The following is a 27,285-nucleotide window of genomic DNA, read 5'->3' as shown; positions in this document are numbered from 1 at the left end:
TTGTGTCCAAAGCTGCTGGGATATGTTCTGGCTTCCAGCAAGCATAACTTAGCTAAAGAGGTCTGATAATGGATGGATGTTTAAACTGTACATTTTATAGTTGAAACGTGAATGTTGGTTAAGTGTTTATCCATGCTGATCTCATCAAACTATGAAATACATTTATGGTTTGCCTGCTGAAAAGCATGCATTGCAGTCAAGCAGCTATAGTCATAGCTGGAAATTAGAAACTAAAACAGTAAAAACTGGAAAAGAGATTTGCCAAGGCTATCATCAATTATCACATTACCCTAGCTGTACTGTATACTAAACATATTTTAAGGAAGTCTGGATTGGAGATAACAGGGTAGAATGGAAATTAGTGGAAAAATTTCAAACATGCTGATAGCACCACTTTATAAAAGCTGAAACAGCACATGATCAAGACAGAAGAGGAACATACATTGCAGGCATACTAATATAAAGAAAACACAACTTCTTCGTGACTCATTTAATCCAATTTAGGACTGCCATTAAGGGCTGGAGCCTAAAGTGAAGACAGATTATCGAGAAAAACAGATTTCACCATCCTCGGCTCAAAGATCCACATACAGTACCTGGAGTTATAAAAAGGTAGGCCTAAATTATATAAAGATTGAAGGGATGAGGTGAAAAAACCACGCTATTTTTAACTATAAAAAAGATTTTTAAAACTTCCAATCGGTTCCTAAATGAATGGAGCGCTAATGTATGAATTTCAGTATCTGCTAAAGAAAAAATTACTTTTGCAGATTGGCACTAAAATCTCCTCTTCCCTCTGACGCAGCTACAGCTATAAAGATGGTGTCAACCAAATTCCAAAAATGGAAAATGTAAGGCAAATAAACTGTAGGCTAAAACATGTAATATTATTGCACATGTTTAATATAAAAAACATCCATCAAGTGATTAATTTTCTGAATGTGCTTTTTTTGCAGATCATACACCCAGGCAAAGTAAACGTACAGTAGATACAATATAAACAAAGAACAACCCTTTTATTAATATGAAACCACCAAACTTCTTTTTATCGCACTAGCAGCTCAGAGTTCCCCAGTAAGTCAGAGGAGCAGGTGGCACAAAAAGCCTAGGGGCTTCCAGTCTAATACTTTTTAATACTTTTAATTACTTGACTACAATCTCCTTGCAACTTTCTTCCTTCCTCTCTGTGTTTGTCTTTCTCTCCATTTTTCTATTCGTCTGAACACTCTCTTCAGGAAGTCTTTGCCACTACTATCTCTAATCTTCTTTAAATGAGTTTAAATTTCACTTTGAAGTTATTTCCAGACAGTAGCTTCTGGAGTCAAAGATGTTCCCAGGAGTTCTAGTTTATCAGCATTCCCAACCATTGCACCTCTAAGCCTACTCTCTTCATGTGACTGGAGCCCATCGCCTAGGAGACAAGTTGCCACTTGTCACATGTGGAGCACATTAGAATACTTTGGACTACAACAGGCTCTATGGCCCAACAAGCTCACCAATTATATTCACCTCAATTCACAAAAATAACGTTGACTCCAGTATTAAAGGTCCCTTAATTCTCACTCTCTACCACACTATTTGATCATTTCTTCCATGTGCCTGTGGTTCTCATTAACAACATTCTAACGTTCATGCAAAATTTACCCTTAACAAATTTCCAACTGTGCCTCTGTGTTCTTGTTGAACTCATTTTAAAATAACAGCTGGGATCCACTGTACTAATTCCTTTCATAATTTTAAACACTTTGATCAGGCTACACCTCCTAATGTTTATTTGCTTAAACTGAAAAGAATTAACTCCTTCAATTTCCCATCATAGCTCATACTACTCAGTCCCAGAATCAGCTAATCTGGACTTTCTCTAGTGCTGCTATGTCTTTTTTTGTATGGAGACCAAAACTATACAAAGGTCTCACTAGTGTATTATGAAACATTAAGCATAACCTCATAACCTCCTTTGACTTGTACTCCACACATCGTGCTAAATAACCTAACATTCTATTAGCCTTCTTAATGGCTGTAAGCGTAGGTTTAATATGTCACTGTGCTCTGTGCAATGTCTATTTTATAAAAACCTGATTTTGTTACTCACATGTGGTGCAGCAGACACATAGCCAGATAAAGCACTGCCTTGTTTGGAAATGCATGCTTGTCTGAGGGGGCCCTAGACATAGAAAAAGAGTGTAAAGCCTTGGAACATTGCCCAGCACACCTTTGAAGCCAGTGAATGGATAGAAGACGTCACCAACTTTTCCTGAGAATGCTTTCCGCATCTGCAGTGACAACACCGACAGACTCCACTACTTGGGCCCCCACTCCCAAGTGGGTCTTGTCACTGGCTTCATTCGTCTTTGTACCATCTGCAGTGTAAGGCGGAGTGGTGGCTCTGAGGCTAGGGATCTGCACTGGCAATCGGAAGGATGCCAGTTTGAATCCCGTAAATGCCAATAGGGACTCTGCTCTGTTGGGCACTTGAACAAGGCCCTTAACCTGCAATTGCTGAGCGCTTTGAGTAGTGAGAAAAGCACTATATGAACGCAAAGAATTATTATTATTATTAAGCTGACATTAAACAAAGTTAAGTTATTTCTCCAATGTGATTTGTTACCACCGTATCACTAGGGAGGGGTATTGTCTGTTATGTTATACTAGCAAAATACCCGTGCTTCGCAGTGCAGAAGTAGTGTGTTAAAGAAGTAATGAGAAAGAAAAGGAAACATTTTAATAATAATGTAACATGATTGACAATGTAATTGTTTTGTCATTGTTATGAGTGTTGCTGGCATATATATATATATATATATATATATATATATATATATATATATATATATATATCAAAATACCCACGCTTCATACACATATATATATACAGTAATCCCTCGCTATATCGCGCTTTGACTTTCGCGGTTTCACTCTATCGCGGATTTTAAATATAAGCACATCTAAATATATATCACAGATTTTTCGCTGGTTCGCGGATTTCTGCAGGCAGTGGGTCATTTAATTTATGCTACACGCTTCCTCAGTTTGTTTGCCCTGTTGATTTCATACAAGGGACGCTATTGGCGGATGGCTTAGAAGCTACCCAATCAGAGCATGTATTACATATTAACTAAAACTCCTCAATGCTATAAGATATGCATCCCGCGCGGAGCTTGTTTGCTTGTCTCTGCCTCTATCTCACCCTCTCTGACATTCTCTGCGCCTGACGGAGGGGCTGTGAGCAGAGGTGCTGTTTGCTTAAAAGATACTGACGCTCCTCTAAAAATGCTGCTTTATTGTGGTGCTCGGCATATTTAAAAGCACAAAAGCACATGTATTGATTTTTTGATTGTTGCTTTAATCTCGCTCTCTCTCTCTGACGTTCTCTGCGCCTGACGGAGATGTGAGCAGAGGGGCTGTTTGCACAGAGGCTGTTTGCCTAGAAGATACTAACGTGCCGCGGCAAACTTAAAAGCACAAGTATTGATTTTTTGATTGTTTGCTTTTCTTTGAGCTCTCTCTCTCTCCCTCTGAAATTCTCTGCTCCTGAAGAGAAGAAGATCTATTTGCATTCTTTTAATTGTGAGAAAGAACTGTCATTTCTGTCTTGTCATAGAGAACAGTTTAAACTTTTGACTAAAGGGTGTTATTTCATGTCTAGAGGGCTCTAATAATGTTAACAGTGTGGGAGAGTTTATAAGGGCTTAAAATATATAAAAATAACTACACAAACATATGGTTTCTACTTCGCGGATTTTCGTCTATCGCGGGGGGTTCTGGAACGCAACCCCCGCGATCGAGGAGGGATTACTGTACACACATATATATACACACACACATATTATATATATGTGTATATATACAGTATATGTATGTGTCTATATGTGTGTGTATAGCTGTGGTGACTGAGTGCAAGTAAAAAAAAAAAGTAGTCTATAAGTTATTAAACAGTAAAACATTAACGTTTTAAGAAGTAAAGATACATTGAGCACTACTGGAATGGTTTTGGGTAAACTACATTTTAAAGACGGTATAACACAACAGGTAAGTAGTACCAACAGCAGCTAAAATGTATATGGATCATCTCTCGGTAGTAGATCCCTTTTGAAAGGCGCAACACGACGGCTGTGGTATAGAAATCACATTTTCTATGTGAACGTCCAAATTTCTGTCTCTGGTAATGTGCCTTACCGGCATCACCAACAATTAAAGAAAATTAGTTTTGTGTCCTCTGCAGTGTTAAGAGTATACGTGCAACGCAGGCTGCTTGACTTTAATAGTATTTTTGCAGGTCAGGAGACGCCACTTTTTGCAGACACGTTGACGTGATCAAAAGTCTCCGCGCTCTTTGGAGGTCATTCATGTATATATAACTGATCACCCATTGGCCTCACTCACTGAGTGCAAGGGAAAAAAATAAAATGTAGTCTATAAGTTATTAAAAGTAAAACATTAACGTTTCGTTCAGTTTCTTGCTACAGCAATTTTAACTCCGTTTCAAAGTGATCCAAAGTCTTGTTTATACCTCGTGTCTTCTCAGTAAACTTGTATCTCGCGAATACCGTCATTCGTGGTAAGGCATGACAAACGGCAGCAGGAGTGTGTCTATAAACTTAATGTAAAGTTACAGTTCATGCCGTGCTTTGTTTCCACAGTATCATGCATTGAAAGAACTTCCCCTTTGCTTGGAATGCAAAGTGTGATTAAATGCGTTATTTTTTAACGCGTTATGGAGCACATGCATCAAAGATTCTCAGCTGTGCTTGTGCTAAGAAAAGGAAACATTTTAAAAATAACGTAACATGATTGTCAATGTAACCTTTTGTAAGTAGTGCCTGGAGGATTCAGAGTGTGGAGAAACTCTAGAGACAGCGTGTGTATTAACTTGTGGATTTTTCTGTGAGTATTGGTGCACAGCCCCTCACCAGCAATTTTAACTTTGTTACAAAGTGATCAAAACTCTCGTTTATACCCTGCGTCCTCTCATTAAACTTGTATCCTGCATTAGTCATGGGCATGACAAACGCCATCGGCAGCCTGTCTATGAACTTAATTTAAACTTTAGGTTTACACCGTGCTTTGTTTCCGAAGTAGGTGCAGTCCTTAATATACTTGTATGCCTCACTGCGCATGAGAAACGGCAGTGGGAGCGGGTCTATAAACTTAATTTAAACTTACGGTTTACACCGTGCTTTGTTTCCGCAGTAGCTGCACTCATGAATATGCTTCACTCACTCGCTTCTTATTGTTTCGCTGCCTTCTCAATTGTATAATGCATGTTTTCTTCAGCGCTTTTTGGATCTCTTCCTTGTTTTCTACGTCCTGCGCTCACAGTCAGTTCACGTGATTACGTGGGAGGCGTGATGATGTCACACGATACTCCGTCCCCCACGGCCATCCAGTTGAACTCCATTACAGTATATGCAGACAAATAGGTTCCAGTTATGACCATTACACGTAGAATTTCGAAATGAAACCTGCCCAACTTTTGTAAGTAAGCTGTAAGGAATGAGCCTGCCAAATTTCAGCCTTCTACCTACACGGGAAGTTGGAGAATTAGTGATGAGTCAGTGAGTGAGTGAGTCAGTCAGTGAGTCTGTCAGTCAGTGAGGGCTTTGCCTTTTATTAGTATAGATCTAAATAGATTCAGGTTAAGTAACACGCCACAATCACAAAAGAACCCATTCCCAGGTAGCAAGCCCCCTGCAGGATGCAATGGCTACTGTACACTATCTGGGGATTGATAGTGACAAGACCATTATGACTCCTAGATCCTTGTCATAAGGTGTACTTTCAAGTTTCAGACCTACCATTGCGCATTCAAATCCAACAGTTTTACTTGTTATTATTTTCATTCCCTTACATCAAGTTAAATTTCATTTGCCACAAATATGCCCAAGCCTGTATTCTGTCTAAGTCCCCCTGTAATGATTTAACTCCTTTTTCTTCTTCTTTTCCCACATCTGTGTGAGGTTGATGTGCTTGATCAACTTTCATCACACAGCTTGGCTTTGCACCACCTTCTCAGTCAGAACCTATTCCTTCAGATCTTTTATTTTATCCATCCATCTCTGCTTTGGCCTCCCTCACTTCTTCTTCCCCTGTACTTCCATTCTCATCACCCTTTTGTTCACATATTCATTCACATGTCCGAACTTCTTCAACATAGTTTCCTGTACTTTCTTAGATATCTCCCCCAATTTTGTTGTACCTCCGAATGTCTGTCTAATTTCTTATTCTGTTGTTTTTTTGTAACTCAACTTCTCATTTCTGCCACATCTAATTAATTCTCCTGTGTTCTCTTCACTGCTCATGTCTCAGTTCCATATATCATTGCTGGTTTTACTGATGTCTTAAAAACCTTTCTTTTAACCTTCTCCTTAATTTTTCAATCATACAATACTCCTGATACCTTCTTTCAATTGTTCCATTCACACTACACTCAAAGGATTACCTCTGTATTTAATTTTCCATCTTAGGCTCCCACTGATCCTAGATATTTAAATGTATCCAGTCTTTCCAATAGCTCTCCCTAAAGACTAACTTCTGAATCTTAATCATCATTAAACTTCATATATTCTGCCTTCTTTCCATTTATCTTCAACTTTCTATCTTCCCAACCCCTTCTCCATTCTTCCAGCTTCTTCTCCATTTTCCTTTTTCTGGTACTACACAACACAATGTCATCAGCAACAAGCATGCACCAGAGGATTGGTCATTTATCCCATGACTCAGCACATCCATAAGCAGATCAAAGAGGTAAGGTCTTAAAGAAGATCCCTGGTGCAGATCTACTCTAACTGGAATATTGTCTGTTACCCTAACACTGCTTTTAACCTGAGTCCTCATCCCTTCACACATATCCTGGACAATCCTCACATACTTTTTCTGCTACTCCTTTCTCTCTCATGTACTTCCAGACCTCTTGACGTGGCATTCTATCATAAGCCTTCTTCAAATCAATAAACACCATATGCAAACCTTTCTGTAGCAATTTGACTAATTTTAAATTGTCTGCTATTCCACCTATGTATTAATACCAAGCATGAACTTTATTTTTATACATTTTGTACAGACATTTACATTTAGTAGCTTGTTTTTCTTTACATAGTACAAGAATTAGTAGAATAATGGGTTAATACAAGAAGTCGTGGGCCCAAAGGTCAAACGAATTCATTCAAATGGAACAGCAGTTATCATGCCTTACATCTGAAACAGTATATTTAATTGCTGTTTTATAGTAATCTCCATGAGCCACATTCATACTTACCTCATTAATTTAACTTGAACAATCTGCAGTAAAGGGCAGTCACGTGCCCGGGGGGTGGTGGTGCAATTGACCTATGCCTTATTACTTATGTTGTTCTGACATGCCAGAGGCAATTATTCTTGAAAACTTGCTATAGATCTGGATAAAATGCACACTTGATAGCAGTAACCAGTGTGTTAAGCATTTAAAGACAAGTTTCATAGGTTAATCTACTTTAAGTAAAAGCACATGTTGAGCAATCCCTGCTGTGGAAAAATGGCACTGTCAGGCAGGGGCCTTGGTTAGGCCCTTTGTGCTTTGCCCAGCTAACCTGCAGTAATCGCCTAGCAGGAGTAATCACATCACAGTCACATGAAGGGTGAAGAAGAGGAAATAAATCTTAGGTTGAATAGTGCTACATTGTCTCACAGCACCCAGAGAATGTCTTTTCAGTTCAAACCCAGTCACACTCTGTGTGGAGTTTGAAAGTTCTCTCCATATTCTGACTTTCACCTTTTGGTCCTCTTACATTCCCTGTACATGCAGTTCAGGTTAATTGTTCACTCTACGCTGGCTACATTTGAGTAAGTCAATACATTAGAACACTCTAGACGAGAACAGGCCATTCAGCCCAACAAAGCTCACCAGTCCTATCCACTTATTTCTTCCAAAAAAACATTAAATCGAGTTTTGAAAGTCCCTAAAGTCTTACCGTCTACCACACTGCTTGGTTGAGCATAACCTCCTTGGATGTACTCCACACATTGAACTATATAGCCTAACATTCTGTTAGCCTTCTTAATAGCTTCTGAACACTATCAGGAAGTTGATAGCTATGACTCCTTAATCCTTCTCATAAGGTGTAATCTCGATTTTCCAACTGCCCATTGTGTATTCGAACCTAACATTTTTACTTCCAAAGTGTGATACTTTACATTTACTGACATTAAATTTCATCTGAAACAAACCCGCCCAAGCCTGTTTGCTATCCAAGTCCTTCTGTAATGATATAACGGATTCCAAATTATCTGCTAATCCACCTGTCTTGGTATCATCTGCAAACTTAACCAGCCTGTTACTTATATTCTTATCTAAGTCATTTATATATATTAAAAATAGCAGCAGACCTAGAACTGACCCCTGTAGAACACCACTCTTAACACTGGCCAATTCTAAAGAGATTCTTTGCACCATCACCCTCTGCTTCCTGTGTCTGAGCCAATTCTGTATCCATCTAAAAATATCGCCCTGAACTCCCACTTCTTTTAATTTGATGCCCAACCTCTCAAGGGGCACCTTATCAAATGCTGTCTCAAAGTCAAGATAAATAATATCATATGCTCCACTTGGATCCACTCCAACTGGGAACACTCCAATCAGGTGGAGTTGGGCTCTGAGGCTAGGGATCTGCACTGGCAATCGAATCCTGTAAATGCCAAAGGGGAGTCTCCTCTGTTGGGCCCTTGAGCAAGGCCCTTAACCTGCAATTGCTGAGCTTTGAGTAGTGAGAAAAGCACTATATGAGTGCAAAGAATTATTATTATCATATCCTTTTGTTGCCACCTCATAGAATTCCAGCATGTTAGTAAAACATGACCTCCCTCTTCTGAACCCATGCTGACTGTTCAAGTGTGGGCATGTGTATGAGTATGCCTTGTGATAGCCTTCAGTTCCAGTGCATTGTCCCTGATGGGCAGACTCAGAGCCCAATGAACTTGACTTGGTTTAATTGGGTTTGAAAAGGGATGGATGAACGAATGGATAGCTAGGGAAATCAGGGAACATTTACTTTAATTTATTTTACCAGTACATTCAATGAGAAAAGACAGAAGGAGTTCAACATTTTAGTCAGGCGCACACTGACCAGACATGGCTGGAACAGCAGGGGTATGTCAAGCACAGCTCCTTGTACCTAACCTCAAGCTGTAAAGTTCAGCTGGCTGCACACTCCCTGGTTGGTGTGCAGCTTAAGATGAAGCAACATCAGAAGAGGCATGGTGAATAACTAACACAAGGTTGTTATCTAAAGAATAGTTTAAAGGGAAAAAAAGCAAATGGTGCTAAACAGCAGAAGCAAAAATAATGCAGCAAAGGTTTCCGAAAACCAAAAAAGTAGGGAAGTGGTTAAAAACAGGAATGTTATCTAAAAGAGAAGCGAAAGCATCCAAAAACAAACAAAAATGGTCAAAATCTTCATATCTAAAAGTCTTTCAAATTGCGAGAGCAAGTCTTGTCGAGTTTCTCAAAATGGCAGGATGCTCTATGCTGAAATGAACTGTCTCTGCCTAAGATCCCTTCCATTCTGCTACATTTTTATTTAAAGACATAGACATTATCAGGGGTCAAAGTTCAGGACACATTTCCATCATTAATCTGGCCACATGACAAACAAAAGAGTTAGAATTCTGTCAGCAAAAATAACATGGTGCAGCTTTAATGGCCTAGGAAACACAGCCATGAGAGAATGAAGGACTGAACAAGCGCTTGGTATGATGAATCCCAAGTCCTACTAATTCGCACTGAGGAATTAAGATATGGTAAATACTCCATGAGTTCATGGCCCATGCTGGTGGTGGTATAATGGTAAAAGTCTCTCATATTGGATTTCTTTATGTAGGCAGAATATCCATGTCCAAATATGTGCATCCTCAAACAGCAGCAATGTACCCCTCTGAGCAAGACATTTCTGAGGATGACAAAGCTACATAGCACGACCTAAGAAAACACTGAATTCAGGACATTGGATTCAGGTTTATTAGGTAAGTGCAATAAAACAGAGCTGTTTGTTAAAGATGTCTGCTGACACAGTGTAAGAGAAAGGCAGACAGGCTGCATAAATTGGGTCCAATTTAATTAGGTCATATTTTTCAGGTAAATGAAAGAGGAAAGAAAATTAGCTGCAAGCAAAACTTAATTTTTAAGACAGTTTTGTTCTGAAACATTTGTGGAATGCTTCTAGAAGTAAAACTAAAATTAAAATGATATATATTTTTTTGCTTGTCCTGAATTGATATTTCAATAAAGCACTTCTTGTTAAACTATCTTTAACTTGAACCGCACTAAATGACATGTTCTTCACTTGACAGGTACTTTATTTACTTTCATCTTGCACAGCAGGCCACTCAAAAGGCAATCTCCTTCCAGTGACAACTGGTAAGTTCAATTTGGAATATGGCACTGACCTTGAGCAAAGAGGGTTTGATCTCATTCAAAGCAGTTCTGTCTCCTGATGATCCTTTCACATTCATTTCATATAGCGAAACAGACCCTAACCCCCTTGAAATTTCAAAAGAAGACCGCAGGTCATAATATTATTTCTGATCTTTCTTCTTGTCTTACAGCATTTCTCGACAATTTTGTTTTCATTCTACTCTCCAGCTTTTCACTTGTTTGAGTTGAGTGGCACTGAAGTTCTAAAAATATGATAGTGAAGGTTTAATCTTGTGAAATCCATAGCTCCCTTAGCTTCAAGGTACAGAGCTGTTGAAATGACATGAAATCTGATTCCAATTTTTCTTCTTTTTTTTGGCACAGGTATACATTTTAGAAATAATGAAGAATTTATTAATAATTTGCCAAACTATTTATAAATATATATTTATATGGTAAATATTTTATACAGTATACAATGCATTCAGAAAGTAATCAGGCCCTGTCACTTTCTGCACTCTTTACCATGTTTTAGATTTAATTTTAAATGGATAAATGTTCCATTTGTATCCACCAATCTACACTAAATAACCTATAATGACAATGTGAAAACATGCTTTCAGAAAGGCCTGCAATTTTATTAAAAATCCAAAACTGAAATCTGTTATTTACATAAGTATTTAGATCCTCCGCAGTGGTACTCCAAATTGTGGTCAGGTGTATCCTGTTTGCTTGAATTCTCCTTGAGATGTTTCTAGAACTTGACTGGAGTCCACCCGTGACTAATTTAACTGCTTATACAATGTTTAGAAAGGCACACACCTGTGTATATAAGATCCCACAATTCACACTGCATGTCAGGGCAAAAGCAAGCCATGAACAGGAACTCTCTGTAGACCCGTGCAATAAAATTGTTGTGAAGAACAGATCAGGACAAGGGTTAGGGTGTTCGCAGGAGAAGAGTGACCTTGATAATTGTGAAATGATCACCAGGACTTTTCCTCGAGCTGGACATCCAGGTAAGAAGGGAGGTATCCAGGAACTCAATCATTGAGCCTCAGAAATCCTCTTCTAAGATGGCAGAACCTGTTGGAAGAAAGACCACCTATCAATGACACCTTTATATTTATATAGAGTACCTAAACAGTGGCCACTCTTAATTAAAAGGCATTTATAAGACCCTGAGAGAATGAAGAAAAATAATTTCTGGTCTGATGAGGCAAAAATTGAACTCTTTGGGTAAAACTCCAAGCACTGTGTCAGCTGAAGACCAGACACTGCTCATCACATGCCTAATACCATCCCTAAATAGGCAGAGTTGTGGCTCTGAGGCCAGGGATCTGCACTGCCATTCGGAAGGTTGCCGGTTCGAATCCCATAGATGCCACTAGGGACTCTGCTCTCTTGGGCCATTGAGCGAGGCCCTTAACCTGCAATTGCTGTGTGCTTTGAGTAGTGAGAAAAAGCACTATATAAATGCAAAGAATTATCATTATTATCTCTATAGTGAAGTATGGTGGTGGCAGCATCATGCTATAGGGGTCAGAATTCATTGGTCAGAATTAAGGGAATGTATCCAAATACATAGGGGTCCTTAAGGAAAGCCTGCACCACTGTGTACACAACCTCAGACTGGGCGACTGTTCACCTTTCAGTCTGACAATGACCCGAAGCAAACAGCCAAGACAACACGGAAGTGACTTGAGGACAAGTCACTGTGTGTCCATGAGTGGCGCAGCCACATCCCAGAGTTTAACTCAGAACACGTGTGGAAATACCTGAGATGGATGTTTACAGATGCTTCCCATTAAATCTAACTAAGCATGAGAGGATCTGATGGGAAGACTGGGGTAAACTGCCCAAATCTAGACTTAACCAAGAAGATCTTGAGCTGTATTTGCTGCCAAAGGGGCTTCTACAAAGTACTGAATTAAGGGTCTGAATACTTTTTTAAAAATTAGAAAAACTAGAAATAAGTAGTAAACCTGCAGAGTTATTTTAGATTCAGAATTTAATTTTAAATATTATATTAACTGTATCACCAGAACTGCCTTTTTGATTTAAGAGATACAGCACATGTTTGGTCCTTTATGTCTTTAGAGGATGCTACAAAGTTGACACATGCCTTTGTCTTCAGTTTAGATAGCAGCACTGTCACATAGGGCATTTTTTTGTTCTGTTACCTGTGCCATTGTTTTGTTTTGTTGCTTTGCTATATGGGAAAACTGCGGCAGTGCTTAACAACAGCCCCTTACTGTGATTATGCCCTGGCAGATGTTAGGGGTTGCCATGGACACCACCAAAAGGCCAGAAGAAGAGGAAGAAAGGCAGGCAACTACAAAAAGTACCTTCTTGAACAAGTTTGCTCCAAAACCAAAATTTGGCAGATGTATTGGCAGCAGTTACCCCAGGTTGCAAAAAACTGGCTGATCGTCATTTTAGAGAGGTTTGCAGTTGGAAAAGTGGCCACCTCAGGCAGCTCATTTAGCTGGCAGCTTGGAGAAAGACCCTTTCTAGATGGCAGCAAATGGGAGCTCCCCAAAGTCAAACCCAGTGAGGCAATACCAGTTTTCATGTCACAGATATACGCCTGGGGAACAGGCGTTGTTACCTGCTTAGCTGGACCTTTTGCATTTCACGCTCACCATCTTCAAATTGTAAACCAGGCTTTTTTGTTCTTGTTTTGACTGAGCTGTTTCTATAAGTTATCTATAAAAATGAATCAAGCAATAGACTTTTTATGAGGTTTGTGGGGATTGTTTTGTTGACTGTGTTGTTTTATATTATTTGTCTTCATCTATATTTTATTACAATGGATGAAACCTTAGACAGCTTTCTTGATGGTGTTTGTATATTTTCAAGGGATTTCTTGTAGAGGAAAGGGAAGAATGAAGTGCAGAGAGGGTCTTGGCCTTTTTTGATCCTTTTACCTGAACCTTAGCAGGTAGAGAAGCGTATGTCACCAGCCACCTGCCGAGGCAGACACTCAATTAGTAGATCCGGACCAAGATTAATGGATGAATCAAGAAGGATGTGCACGTTAAAAATGATGACAAACGTTCTATCACAAAAAAGTGAAGGTTTATTCGAAACAGTCACTCAAAAACAAGGAACACTATGAGGGGATCCAAATATGTACAGTAAAGAGAAAGACAATGGGCAAAAATCAAAGGTGTTTTAAATTAAAAATAATCCTTACGTGAATATACAAGTGCCCTGCGGTGGGCTGGCACCCTGCCCGGGGTTTGTTTCCTGCCTTGCGCCCTGTGTTGGCTGGGATTGGCTCCAGCAGACCCCTATGACCCTGTAGTTAGGATATAGCGGGTTGGATAATGGATGAAGGGATGGATGAATATACAAAAGTAAGGATAAGCAAAATCAAAATGTAAGACTTCTACCCACTATTTAGAGTCTGGTCTAAATAAACCAGCTTTCAAAAATAACAAAATAATCAGTTCTGAGGCAATCTCATTAGCTAAATCAAAATCAGATTCCTAATATAAAACCCAGAAGCATCTACTAGCTAATAGGAGTAACAATGCATTCCTGTATGGCAGCCAAATACGGTACCACTCAGCCTCCCTGTGCTGGAGTGTTATGTGCGTTCTCTCTTGCTTTCTCTAGTCAGCACACAAATTCTGCCCATTTCTGGTTGGAAGCCTCAGCTTTATAAATAACCTACCATCTCAGGACAGCACAGGCTCTGATCAGACACATCCATGCAATAAACTGAGGGGGAAATCGGATGACTCTTCCTAAAACAATTACCCACACAAGTCTGTGGCCTGTGACGATATGGGTTCGCTACATGGTCCCATCTTGCTTCAGACAGCCCTTGAACCCTATACCGTCTGTAATGTCACCTATGAGCTAGGCAGTGAGGCACAACAATGAAGCAAGGGGATGGTGCAAAAGTGCCAAGTGCTTTTATTAAAACCTAACAAACAAAACAAAGTTTTCAAATTAAAGTGCAGTGCATCCAATCCTTCAAATAAATAAATAATCCATTAAAACAGAAGTGAAATCGTGAAGGTTAAAATCCAATAGAAAAAAAAACAATCCCTTTAAAAACAACAAGGTGAAAACAACGGCTGGAAACTGTCCTTAAAAACAAAGCCCGGTGCCTTCTTACTACTGGTTCTTGGCGACTCCCCTGTTTCTCTCATCCAGGCAATACATCAGGGGAGTCACCCTTGCTACAGCTGACCTGCTCTGCCTGCTTCTGCTGATCGGTTCGCCTCACCGACCCCTGACTCCAGTAGCTCCACCAAACAACGACTTGGGTTCCCCAGCAACCAGGGTGCTCATGCTGGGGCTTTCACATCCCAAGTCCCGACTCCCACGGCCTTACTCGGCGAGTCATCTGTCTTCTGGTCACTCCCGCTCTTCATAATAAACTCAGCTGGAGCGACCACTACTACTGCTCCTCGGGTGCCAGCCAAACACCCAGACTCCCTGCTCAGCTGCACATGAGCCTGTGCTTGCTCACTCTCCTGCACCGGCTTTCTCCTCCTGCTTTCTGCCTTCTCCTGCAACCTCCTGTTCTTTCCTGTTCTCCCTTCTCTTTTTTCTTAACTACCCCCGCTAACCACCTCTCGCTTCTATTTATTACAGGGACGTGGAACAGCAGCTCCCTGGAACAATTACGGATGCGGAAAACTCCTCACCTGTGCACTTAAGCGAGGTTCACCCGCATCTCGAATTCCCCGGGAACTGCTTGAGCCACACTACCACGCCTCCTTGTTAAGCCGCGAGTGTGGCGATTATTTATTTAAAAAGTGGCCCTTTTTGACGTGAGCTGTGGACCCGCTACACCACATGACCCTAAATAAAACCAACAAAGGCTGACTCATTCAAATAAAACTTCAAAAATAAAATAAAAGATCAACAAATACTTTAAACTAAACCTGAAAGAAATGTACAGTTGAAATTAACTCCCCTATGCTAGTTTTTCAGATTCTCTTCTGTCCACAGCTTCTCTTAGCTTTCAAAACACCAGCATAACTCAATTATGTGTGTCGGGCAACCATCAGGACAGCTGAGAAGACCCTTGATGTGCTATTCAGAGGTGTACTATTCACCACTTTTGCGCCTATCATATTTGTCCCTGCTTTAGCAACATCATGCTTAGCACTGCATGCTAGCTATTAGCAGTGCCACTATCTCTTGCTGCTTATTTAGAGATGAGGTTCATAGCATCCTAGTGTAACAAGGTCACCCTTAGTAGACAGCATTTGTTACATATTGGTACTCTTTCTGTAGGCTGTTTTCATTATATTAACACCCTCCCTCGCATATTTTGTTTTTCTTTGTACCCATCCTAGTATTCACAAGTGCATCACTATGTGCAGTTAGGGCAGAATGTTGACAGGCCGCATGGGTTGCTGTATAAAAATATGGTAGTCTTCAGCCCTCACGTTACAGTCAAGGCGCGTTCAGTGTTACAGGAGAGGACGAGCTTGTTGCAATCCATGCATTTTAAGGGCAGATAGTGACAAAGCACCGCAGCTGCTGGCTGAAAGTGTTTGACCAATGCATGACTTCAATGGCAGACGGCACAGGGCACAGAAAGATGCCCTCCATAAATAATGTATTTCATATGTGGGACAGGATAAAAGATTATGCAGATGATATAGTGACCAGCTTCGAACAGGATATAGTGCAGAGTCTAGGAAGGTGAGATCAGCTTTGGAAAGAGCACCTCCACAGGGATATCAGAAGCAGATTTCAATCGCTGGGTGCTGCACAAGCGTAATCTACACCTTGTGAAGGGGCGCACACCTCCTTTAGTTAGACCTGCCTCCCCATTCCCGTACTTCATGTCAATTTCCCTAAGCTCAGTGAGGTAGTATATACTTCAGAAGACATTGTTTCTTTTGTGAAGATGGCAGATGCTTGTTTATCTGTTATTCCTGTGAGCAAAGAAGAGCTCACAGGAGGTGATTAGTGTATCACTGAAGGGACCCATGAAGAGCTGGTGGCAGGCTTGTAAACACACTATCACTGATTGCAGTGCTTTTAAAATGGCATTTTTGGAATGTGGTAGACGGCCGGGGTCCAAGCCCAGCCGGGACGCCCCTTCGTTATATGTTCAGTGGGAGCAGCCATGGACTGTGCAATACCTCCCCCTGGATGCTAGATGGCCACTCCCCTGGGTTGGAGCGGTGTCTCGGTTTCTCGCAGGGCTCCACGGGAATTGGAGTTGGGTGAAGCTCTGTTGGGTCCCACAGACACTTGAGCCTGTATGGGCAGCGTATTCGCCACACCCGGAAATGAAGCCAGAACTCAGCAGTCAACCAACTGGAGCACTTCCAGGTGGTCTATAAAAGGGGCCAGCAGCCACGACTCAATGGCCAGAGTCGGGAGGAATGAGACAAAGCCTGAGAAGGAGTGGAGGCAGATGGACTGGTGGCAAGGAAGGGAATGGACTGTATATTGTGGTGTTGGTAATGTGCATAAACTTTAAATAAACATGGGGGTTGAGTGAACCAGTGTCATTCCTGTCTGTGTCCGGGGGTCAGGGTGGCAGTACGCCCCATAGTGGCTTGCAAGAAGCATTCCTTCTGGAGATTATGAAGCTGAGTCAGAGTTTAAATTCCTGACCATGTTCCATGCTTCTGATCAATCTATTAAGGACTTTGCTTATGATTACTGGGCCTTATGCTTAAAGTGGCAACCAGATATAATGGAAGAGGAGGTTTGGTGGATTTTAAATGCCTGTAATCCTCTCCTAGAGGGAGGACTAAGGAAGGTTGTAAGTTCAGTCAAATCCCTGATAAAAGTTGTCTCTTTGATAAAGCAAAACTGGGTGACATCATCCTTAAAGTCCATACTGGGGGAAAAAAGGAGACCCAGCCCTCCAAACCCATTAAACTGAAAAGAAACCAGACAGAGGCTGTGCTCACTATAATTTTCAGCATGACACCCCTTTTGTTTATTCCAGTCCTGTTTGAGGATTGTTAATAGATGTTGCTGTAGATGGATGGAGCCAATTTACCCTTATATAGAAGAGCTGGTGGCAGAAGATATCAAGTCCGCAAGAGATTCTCTGCCTGTCTCTGAGATTAACTTCAGATGGAATATCAGCTCCACTCAGAAACCTAAAAGATGGAAACTTATGTCTTACAGGATTTACACTTGACTTTGCCAGTCCTACGTGGGTTGGACTCAATGACACTCATGAAGATGACTATTCATTTTCATCCATGCAAGTATGTGGTGGGGAGTGTGCATTTTTGTTACAGGCTCTTGAAGAACTACAGGAAGTCTCCCTGGGTTTTCATGCAACAGAAATTGAAGCACCCAACAGCATTGACCTGGCTAGCATCCTTGACCAACTAAAAGTTGTGAGACCCCTCCTGTGACAATGGACAGATGTTTAGATGGCTTGGTGAAACTTACATCATAACCTATGATACCTACACTCTTGATGAAATGCCTGTTTGCCATCGAAAAATAAGTAATCAAACAACATATATTGACAAGGTTTTAGCTTAGGGCAGTGGGGGTTGCTGAAGCTGTACAAGGGGGGTGTCTAATAAATGAAATAAATACATCAAAATTAATTTTTTACATTTTTATTTCAAATTTAAAATTGCAAGCATATAATCACAACGAATGCATTATAACTAAAACTAAAATAAAGCATTTCTAAGACATAGATCTAATGACTAATATGTGCCTGCTTTAAAGTATACAGACTGTCCAGGTTTGGTTTGATATTCGAGATAGACACTCTGAGCTCCTTTTCTATTTGAAGTTTGTTTCTATGACGAGTGGCGCTGCTGCTGCTGCTGCTTTTATAGTCTTGTATTTTCAATCTAGAAAATTCGAGACGTATCGGTATCTGTCGTGAACATTTGGGTAACAGTAGATCAAATGATAATGCTACGTAACTGCACCACATTGGCAGTGCAGCCAATATTGCCAAAACGAGTTAAATAATTTACTGCATATTGGGTTATTTTCATGATACAACTAACAGCGGTATAATTGTCAGACGAAAATATGTTCATCTTACACAGATTGACTTCATCGGTGTCCTCGTTTACGTGATTTTTAATAATTAAAACTTAATTAATTGTTTCTTTATATAAAAAATAAATAAGAATAAATAATTTATTTTTTGTTTTTGGGATTAGAATTACTACCAAAAACCACACAAGGCATTTTAACAGTTATTAAAGCACTTTAAAAAAATAAATTGCAAATATTTCATCGAAGTTAGCCGAACACATGCAAATCTTATGGAAGTAAAAATGATAGGATACCGCGACACCATACAAGCATCATACCTTTGTTAGTTGTATCATGGGTTATTCATATAATATATCTTATATTATGCAGGGGGGCGCAGAATTATTCCAGTTAGAAATGGGGTGCAAAGTACGAAAGTTTGAAAACTGCTGGCTTAGGGTATAATAGAGCACAGGCAGCTCCTGTGGTTTTGGCAAAGGAATCTGATGGGCCATTTAATTTTTGTGTAGACATTTGAAGAGTAAATAAATGGCAAGACCCATTTGGAAGCCTACCCTATGCCCCAGGTCCAAGAAACACTTCATGGAGCAACTATTTTTAATAACTTGGACCTGTGCATTAGCTATTAACAGGTGGAAATGTGAGAAGGCAGCTAACATAAGACAGCTGTTACAATCCCTGAACAATTTGTTCCAATTTTATGTAATGGTGTTTGGCATGAAAAATGCCTCAGCTAGTTTTCAGCATCTGATGGAATAATTTCTGAGGAGGGTTATTGGGAAAATATGTTTTGTCCACATCAATGATATTGTAGTCCATCCATCCATTATCCAACGTGCTATATCCTAACTATAGGGACACAGGGGTCTGCTGGAGCCAATCCCAGTCAACACAGGGCACAAGGCAGAAAACAAACCCTGGGTAGGGTGCCAGCCCACCACAGGGCACATACACACACACACCAAGCACACACTAGGGACAATTTAGGATAGCCAATGCACCTAACCTGCATGTCTTTGGACCGAGGGAGGAAATTGGAACACCCAGAGCAGTGTTTCCCAAACTCGGTCCTGGGGACCCCTGTGGCTGCAGGTTTTTGATCCAACCAGCTTCTTTTTTTAATTGAACTCCTGGGCTAATTAAGTGAACTGATATTTCCCAAGTTCTGTGTTTAGGGAACTAATATAGAAATTAGAAAACTAAGTTTGCGAAAAAAAATATTAAAATGTACCAAGTAGTTATATAGGAATGTTTTTTGTTTTCTTTTTAACAGTATTTTCATCTTGATTTTCATTCTACTTTTCTAGGTGTTCTAATTGTTTAATTAATCCATTATTTACTAATTAGTGGGTCTGACTCTAAAGTAGTTGTAGCCTTTGATTATTCAGTGTTGTTTGCCTGGGTGTCTGATCTGCTTGTTTTAAATTGTCATTATTAAGATACAACGAATGGGGAAAAACTGCACAGAGAAAGGGCAAAGTATAATGAAATCAACAAAAGAGAGTTAAGCATTTAAATCTATAGCAAAAGCACAAATATTTATAAATGTCTTATAAATGTAAAAATCATGCTGCTGTGCTTTTCTCAATGTCGAATAAAAGAAAAAAAAATACCAGCTAATTAAATGAAATCAGTGTTATCAGGTGTTGTCACTGATTAAGAATCCGGTTGGAACAAAAACCTGCAGCCACAGGGGGTCCCCAGGACCGAGTTTGGGAAACACTGACCCAGAGGAAACCCACACAGACACGGTGAGAACATGCAAACTCCATACAGGGAGGACCCAGGAAGTGAACCCAGGTCTCCTAACTGCAAGGAAGCAGCGCTACCTACTGCTCCACTGTGCCGCCCAATATTGTAGTCTTCACTCCCAATTTTGAGCAACATCTTTCCATATCTACAAGTCGTCTTGCAGTGAATGAATGTGTTGACACTGAATGTGAAGAAGTGTCACCTTGCTCAACCTCACTTTGTCTTTCTTGGACATGTGGGATCAGCCAAATATGTGCAGGTGGATCCTGAGAAGACCATTGCCATGTGGAACTACAGCAATGGATCTAAAGAGTCTACAGAGGTTTCTTGGTCTTGTGGGATAGTATCACAAGTTCATTCCTCACCTTAGTGGCATTGTCTCCCCCCTTAACCAACTTAAGAAAAAAGACTCATTGGAAATGAGCCGCTGAATGTTAGGATGCTTTTGAACAACTTAAGGCAGCTCTTCAATCCATACCCATCCTTTCCCATTTTTTGTAGGTGAAAAGAATGCCCCTGTAGTTATTAATTGCTAATAACAAGGACTTTGTACAGTGGCAAGATGTTAGTAGATAAGGTATATGTATGATTCTTTTACTGTTTAGGAAATAATAAAAGCTACACTAACAGTCCCCTTCACCTAATATACTTGTCATAGAGGACTGTTAATTACACCAAAAAATGTCAACAGAGGAAAAGATTGATGTTTTGCCAAAGAGTGTTTTGCAGGATGGCCCCAGTCACCCTGTCTGGTCCTGTTCTAGACTAAAAGGTTATGTTGTGTTGTGTGTGGTGACATCAAATGTATAGAAGAGCCATACACAACAAGCAGAAGTCATCCCGGTTTACATGAAACTCCTGAACACAGCAGTGAACTGACATTAGAGTTTGTATGATCACATCCAGTTTTCTCAGATTCCATAATTGTAGTGCCAAGAACAAAACAATGGCAGTCTGAGGGCATTGTTGAAAGAAGACAAGAAGGTGAAAGGTTTGGGACACTAAATTTAAAGCAGAACAGATGCCTCTTCCAACAGGAAAGGAACCGGGCAGCTGCATCAACAGACTCTCACAGGGGAATTTTTCCATTTATTCCCTTGTGCTTTTTCCCTTATCATTTTTTTTTCTTTACCAACTGGTAAACATTGTTGGTTTGTTCTATGGTGATTCTTTGTCTAGCAGTCGTGTTGTTAGGTTCACTGCTGTTTTCAGTTAAATAGACAAGTTAAAACTTGAGTTAACCTTTAATTTTGTCAGTTCATAGCAGAGGTTTGAACATCTTTCGCTCTTGAAAAGTAAGCCGACGTAGCCAAGCCAGCTGAGGGATGCTGTGGTTGTTGGGCTGGTCCAAATAAGTGTTTTCAGTCTTGTGTAATCTGTTGTGGGTGTTTGTACAGAGAGACCATTGATAAAAAAGGCTGCAGCAATCAGGACATAATCACGGCATGAAATGTAAATGGAAGATCAGACTCCAGCAAATTATAGATGATAGGATGAACTTTTCGCCTCAACTGAGATGCTAGTTTACAATTCAGGCTGCTGCCAAGTATAACTCCAAGGTTTATTTAGACTTTCAGACCAGGAATGCTGTGCTGAGGACTGCTGTACATGTGAGATGCTTGTGACAATCCCACTGCTTAGTTTTACAGCTAGAGTGTCTTGATATGACACTGTCAATGAAGCTTATAAATGACCTGAGCTAACAGTTAAACATCAATCTAACCATATGATAATCTTCATGATTTGTAGCTGAAACTGATAAAGATATTGATTAGTTAACTCCAGCCACATTCTAAATCTGCTTTTTTTTGTCAAAGAGACATGTGGGGGAATCAGTGAGTGGACATCTTGTCTGCTCACCACACTGGGACAATTTAAGTTAGCTAGTTAACAGTGTACATCTTTAGGATATGGGAGGAAACCAGAGTACCTGGAGAAAAGCCTCTGTCAAAATGAGGAGAACATTGAAACTCTTTATTGACAATGACTGAACTTCAAATCCTACATCCTGATGCAGATAGGAAGCCAAACCAACCACTGAGCCATTGTCCTATTCAAAAAATATTTAAAAAGTGAAATCTAGTTTTAAAAAATGCTGATGGGTCTGGATTAACTTTTGGGACTAAAATATTACAGGCCAAATTGTTTAAAGAACTCAAAATCAATGTCTTTGTCCTGCAAAACCTCCTGAAGCAATTCTACTTAGAATCAATAGCCTGCTACTAGTGATGAGCAAAGCAGGTAGTTTCATGAAACTGACCCTAAAATTTGCTGTGCAGGATGCATCAAATTTTTAGGAATAATTTACATTTTTTTTTTGTTGTAAAACAAGGAATACTGTACTGCTTTAGTAAGGCCTCATTCACACTTCTGTGTTTACCTGTGTTCGTTCTGCATCTGCATAAAGCATTTTATCTGAATGATAACAGTAGAATCAATTTTAGTTATGTCTCTGCAGTACATTTTTTAAAAAAATGTGACATACAAGGTCTGTTCAGAAAAAGTCCAACCATTGTTATTATAACAAGAACGGTTTGCACAGCATCAATGTAACCGGGCAGCTAAGGAGAGACTAGAATGCGCATGTGTGAGCAACGACGACTTCACTGGATTAGTCAGTCGGGGGCACTAGATGCCGTTGGGTAAGTGTGGTAATGTGCCTCACAGGTGTTACCAGCATTTAAATAAAGTTAATTTTGTGTCCTCTGCAGTGTTAAAAGAGAGGCAGTAGTTTTAGGAGAAAAAGTACAAATAAAGTATAAAGAAATAAAGCTTGCCTTTTTGTCCACTTAGAAAGTGCAGAGGAACGACTTTGCTGACTATATGAGCGACTTCTGGGGAGCGTTGTGGCGAGTGTTTGTACGAATGGGGAAACACAGCTCTGCCATTGACCAGCCAGGATGGTGTTGTCCGTCACCCACACATTCCTCCCATGCACTGAAAAAAATGGCATGTCGGATCAAAATTTAAAAAATATGGACATTGGCTGCACATAATAAATAAATAACTACGTAATTAATAAATTAATTAATAAAATAAATAAATAATTGTTTTTATCAGGGGTGGGCAATGTCAGTCCTGCAGTGGCTGCAGCTTTTTCTTCCAACCCAGCTTCATAAAGAGAAGTCAATTACTGCTGATGAAGCACTTATTGCTTAAGTGACATTTTGGTTCTTCATTTTAGTGGTCTTCCTCGTTAGGAGTCCCCAACCTTAATTGCTTATTTTAATTTTAAACAGCTACATTTCCTGTTTTAATGGCTCCTTATTAACAAGAAGATGTAAATGACAAAGCAGCCAGCAGGGGGGTATTTTCCGTACGTCGCTTAAATCATCTGAGATCAGATGCCTCATCTTGGATGAGTTAATGCAGGTGAAGCTCATCTGGGATGTCGGGTTTTCAAACGCAGCGGTGTAGTAGATTAGTTTAGCTGGATCTAATCATCCGAGATGAATGCGCGCGCCCGCGCTGATTGAAAAGCTCATATATATTGAGTCTAGAAAACATGATCAGCAAGTCTTTGATAGGCTGTAACAAAATGACGAAAGAACGGGCGCATTTGTTTTTCTACACAAGCGGAGCAGGACCTTTTATTCGAAGGATATGAAAAACTTCAAGATTTAATATGCACAAGGGGTAACACTGCAAAAGCAGCCCAAACCAGAACACGGCTGGGAAAAAGTGGCCGACAAATTAAACACCAAGTAGTGTACATTGTACTTACTGAATGCAGCGTATCATTTCCTGTGTCAGATTAATTATTATTTAATATGTCATAATTCTAGATCAAACGTGAGCACAAGGAGAACATGGGAACAGGTTAAAGTGAAGTACAAGAATATACTTCAAACTAGTAAATATTGGTAAATAACTATTTAAAGAATTGTTGACATAAAGAATCATATATAATATAAAAAACATTAATTTTAAAGCTAATAAGAAGGCAGTCAAGCAAAAAACAGGTGGAGGTCCATGCGGTCCAGACCTAACCCCTGCAGAAGAATTGTCTCTCCTGCAAAATGCCCATCGCCCTGTTTTTGAGGGCATTTTTTTTTGTGGGGTCAGTTGCAGGGAATGTCATATCCCTAGAACTTGTGTCTAACCAACGAGATATTGACGAAGGTCAAATATTTGATGAAGACACTGTGTCTGATTATTCATTAGGAGAAGAGGTACATTTTCCAAATAATGTTTGATCAAACTCCACTCTGATCAGTCCCATGTGCTCCAATCACATTTGGAAATCCTGGGTAATGAGAATGTTAGGCTGATTGTGAGATTTTTTATGGAACTGTGGGTGTTTTTACCCATGTACGTGCAATGGCATGAAACGCTTCTTTTATTGTCTGCACACGCAGGTGTCCAGGAAACACTATGAAAACCCGAAGGAAATATTTCAGAGCCAAACAGACTTTACGAATTGCCTGGCAAACTGTACTTTTAGATAGATTTTCCGCATCGCCTACAGTATAAAAAAAAGTGCCGCTTGCAAAAAAACTCAAAGCAATGCATACTGTCTGTGTTGTTGTGAGAGCCCGACTTCGCCTAGTATGACTTTGAATATAAGGTGCTAATAAATCTTTGAGGTGCAATATTCCCCCTCAGCTAAAACGGTATCTTTCGAAAAGAATTTCCTCCAGGAGCAATAAAGGATCTTACCGATCGCGCAAAACCCTCTCTATATGAAATTCTCTTATAATTTGTGCACCGATATCAATTAGGTTTGAGGATTTGGATGTGCTGCTATGATAACACATCCAGCAAGAGTTTAGAAAAACCGATAGATTCAGGATCATGCCAAATCGTTAACAATTACATCCGGCTAAACGAGTAATCCACGTACGAAAAATACCCTCCAGAGGGCTGTTCCACGAAGCGAGCTTATAAAATCGAGGATTATTTGTAATAGCCTCGCTTGAGTTAGCCTAACAGTTCACTTCAGGCTCATTGAGTTCCACGAACAAAATTCAGGTGTATTTAATTTCCGCTAATTCAAACCAAGCTTGATAAGCAAGGCTAGTGCGCGTCCACGCGATATAAAAGGCAGCCTTGTTAATCGATGCTGGATAAGTAAGAATGGAAACTAAGGAAAGAGCTGCGTTTTTTTCGCAGGCGGAGCAAGAATTATTATTACAAGCCTATGAGGACTACAAAGCTATAATAACTAGAAAGGGGAACACGAGCTGTATTATCAAAGCTCGTGAGGCTGCATGGCAGAAAATAGCTGACAAGTTAAATGCGTAAGAACATGATTTTAGTAACTTTTGTGTTAAGAATGTCAAACTATTTAACAACTAAATGAGAACAGTTTCAAGCCTTCAAAATGTATAGTCATTAAAATTTCCTTTTACATATGCATTTCATCCTGATACCTAATGGCAGCCAAGGTGTCAAGCCTGTAGTGGTCTGTGTGACCCTCCATGGATATGCCTCCCCAGACAATCATTAACCCACCACCAAACTGCTCATGCTGAATGATGTTACAGGCAGCATAATGTTCTCCATGGCTTCTCCAGACCCTTTCACTTCTGTCACGTGCTCAGGGTGAACCTGCTCTCATCTGTAAAAAGCACAGGGCAAAACTAGTGAAGAAACAGTCAGAAAAGATGAGGAGGGAAAAATGTCAGTGGCCTCCACCTGTTAAACCATTCCTGTTTTGGGGGTCATCTCATTGTTGCCCCTCTAGTGCATCTGTTGTTAATTTCATTAACACCACAGCAGCTGAAACTGATTAACAACCCCCTCTGCTACTTAACTGACCAGATTAATATCCCATAAGTTTCATTGACTTTATGCTATACTCTGATTAATAAGTGTTCCTTTAATTCTTTTGAGCAGTATATATATATTATAACAATAATATAAAGTAAATACATTTTTGTAAATGTAACAATCTGCCATTTCCCTTTTTTTCAGTGTGACCTCATAGTGCTGAGGAAGCAAAGGAAAGTAGTTTTGGCCTGCCGTGGCTTACAAGGGGATCCTGTATTTAATTTATTTCCGGCACCGCATCCGAGTGGCAGCCTTTCCAGCAGCTCCGTATATGACTTTATCTTTTTACCTTTTTATCTCTATTTTTCTCTATTTCACTGATCACTTCTACCACTTTCTTTTATGTGGAATTGCTCCCTGGACACTTTTACATTTTACTATTTGACATGGATTGTTACACTCCGAGAATCGCCTATTCAAGTAGTCAGCTTAAAGCACTGAGAAGAAATGCTTATGCCGGTGTGGTTCCTTATTTACCTGACGAGGTAAGAAGACGATATCGGGCAGCCGAGCCGGCGCAAAGATAAAAAATAAGATTAAATTGAGACAACTTGAGAGAAAATGGCGTTATAAACCGTCGGTGCCTTCTGTGATCCTGGGAAATGTAAACTCACTACCAAATAAGATCGACGAACTGGCTGTGCTGGTGAAAAATGTCAGAACCTACAGAGAATGCAGCTTGCTGTGTTTTAGTGAAACGTGGCTAACGCCTATCATCCCAGATGCTAACGTGGAGCTACCCGGGTTTAGCACAGTTAGAGCGGACAGAGACGCAAGTACCTGTGGAAAGAAGAAAGGAGGAGGACTCGCTCTCTATGTCAATACAAAGTGGTGCAACTCAGGACATGTAAACGTTAAAATCTCCACTTGCTGCAGGGACATCGAACTGTTGGCCGTAAGTCTGCGCCCCTATTACTTGCCCAGAGAGTTTGGACACGTGATTGCTGTTATTGTTTACATCCCCTCAAGCGAACGCAGAGATGGCGAGTGACATCATCCATTCCGCAGTTGCTAAGTTACAAACGCAGCACCCTGAGGCACTTGTGCTAATCGCTGGAGACTTTAACCATGTAACGCTGGATAAAACATTACCTGCCTTCTCCCAGTATGTGGATTGTAACACTCGGGGAAACAGGACTATTGACCTACTATATGCAAACGTTAAAGACGCATACAGCGCCACCCCACTGCCTGCGCTTGGGAAAGCAGATCATAACCTGGTTCTGCTTCAGCCTCAATACAAACCAAGAGTGAGGGCGCTACCTACAACCACACGCTCATTCAGGAAGTGGTCCCTGAGGCAGAGCAGGCTCTGAGAGACTGCTTTGGAACTACAGACTGGGATATATTGCTGCAGTCACATAGTGAGAACATTGAAGAGGCTGTTGAATGCACAACTG

General features: G+C 40.3%; 1 long non-coding RNA gene across 1 annotated transcript; it reads left to right on the top strand.

Annotated features, from left to right (window-relative positions):
- Positions 1-548: 548 nt before the first annotated feature.
- LOC120532161 lies at positions 549-26,116 on the top strand. The gene is made up of 4 exons (XR_005634228.1): positions 549-612; positions 9,852-9,993; positions 10,321-10,387; positions 26,030-26,116. It is a non-coding gene; the product is annotated as an uncharacterized LOC120532161 (long non-coding RNA).
- Positions 26,117-27,285: the final 1,169 nt, after the last annotated feature.

Source organism: Polypterus senegalus, chromosome 7 (genome assembly GCF_016835505.1).
Source record: "Polypterus senegalus isolate Bchr_013 chromosome 7, ASM1683550v1, whole genome shotgun sequence".
Lineage (NCBI taxonomy): Eukaryota > Metazoa > Chordata > Cladistia > Polypteriformes > Polypteridae > Polypterus > Polypterus senegalus.
The sequence above is the reverse complement of the archived record's forward strand: the minus strand, read 5'-3'. Positions and strand labels throughout refer to the sequence as shown.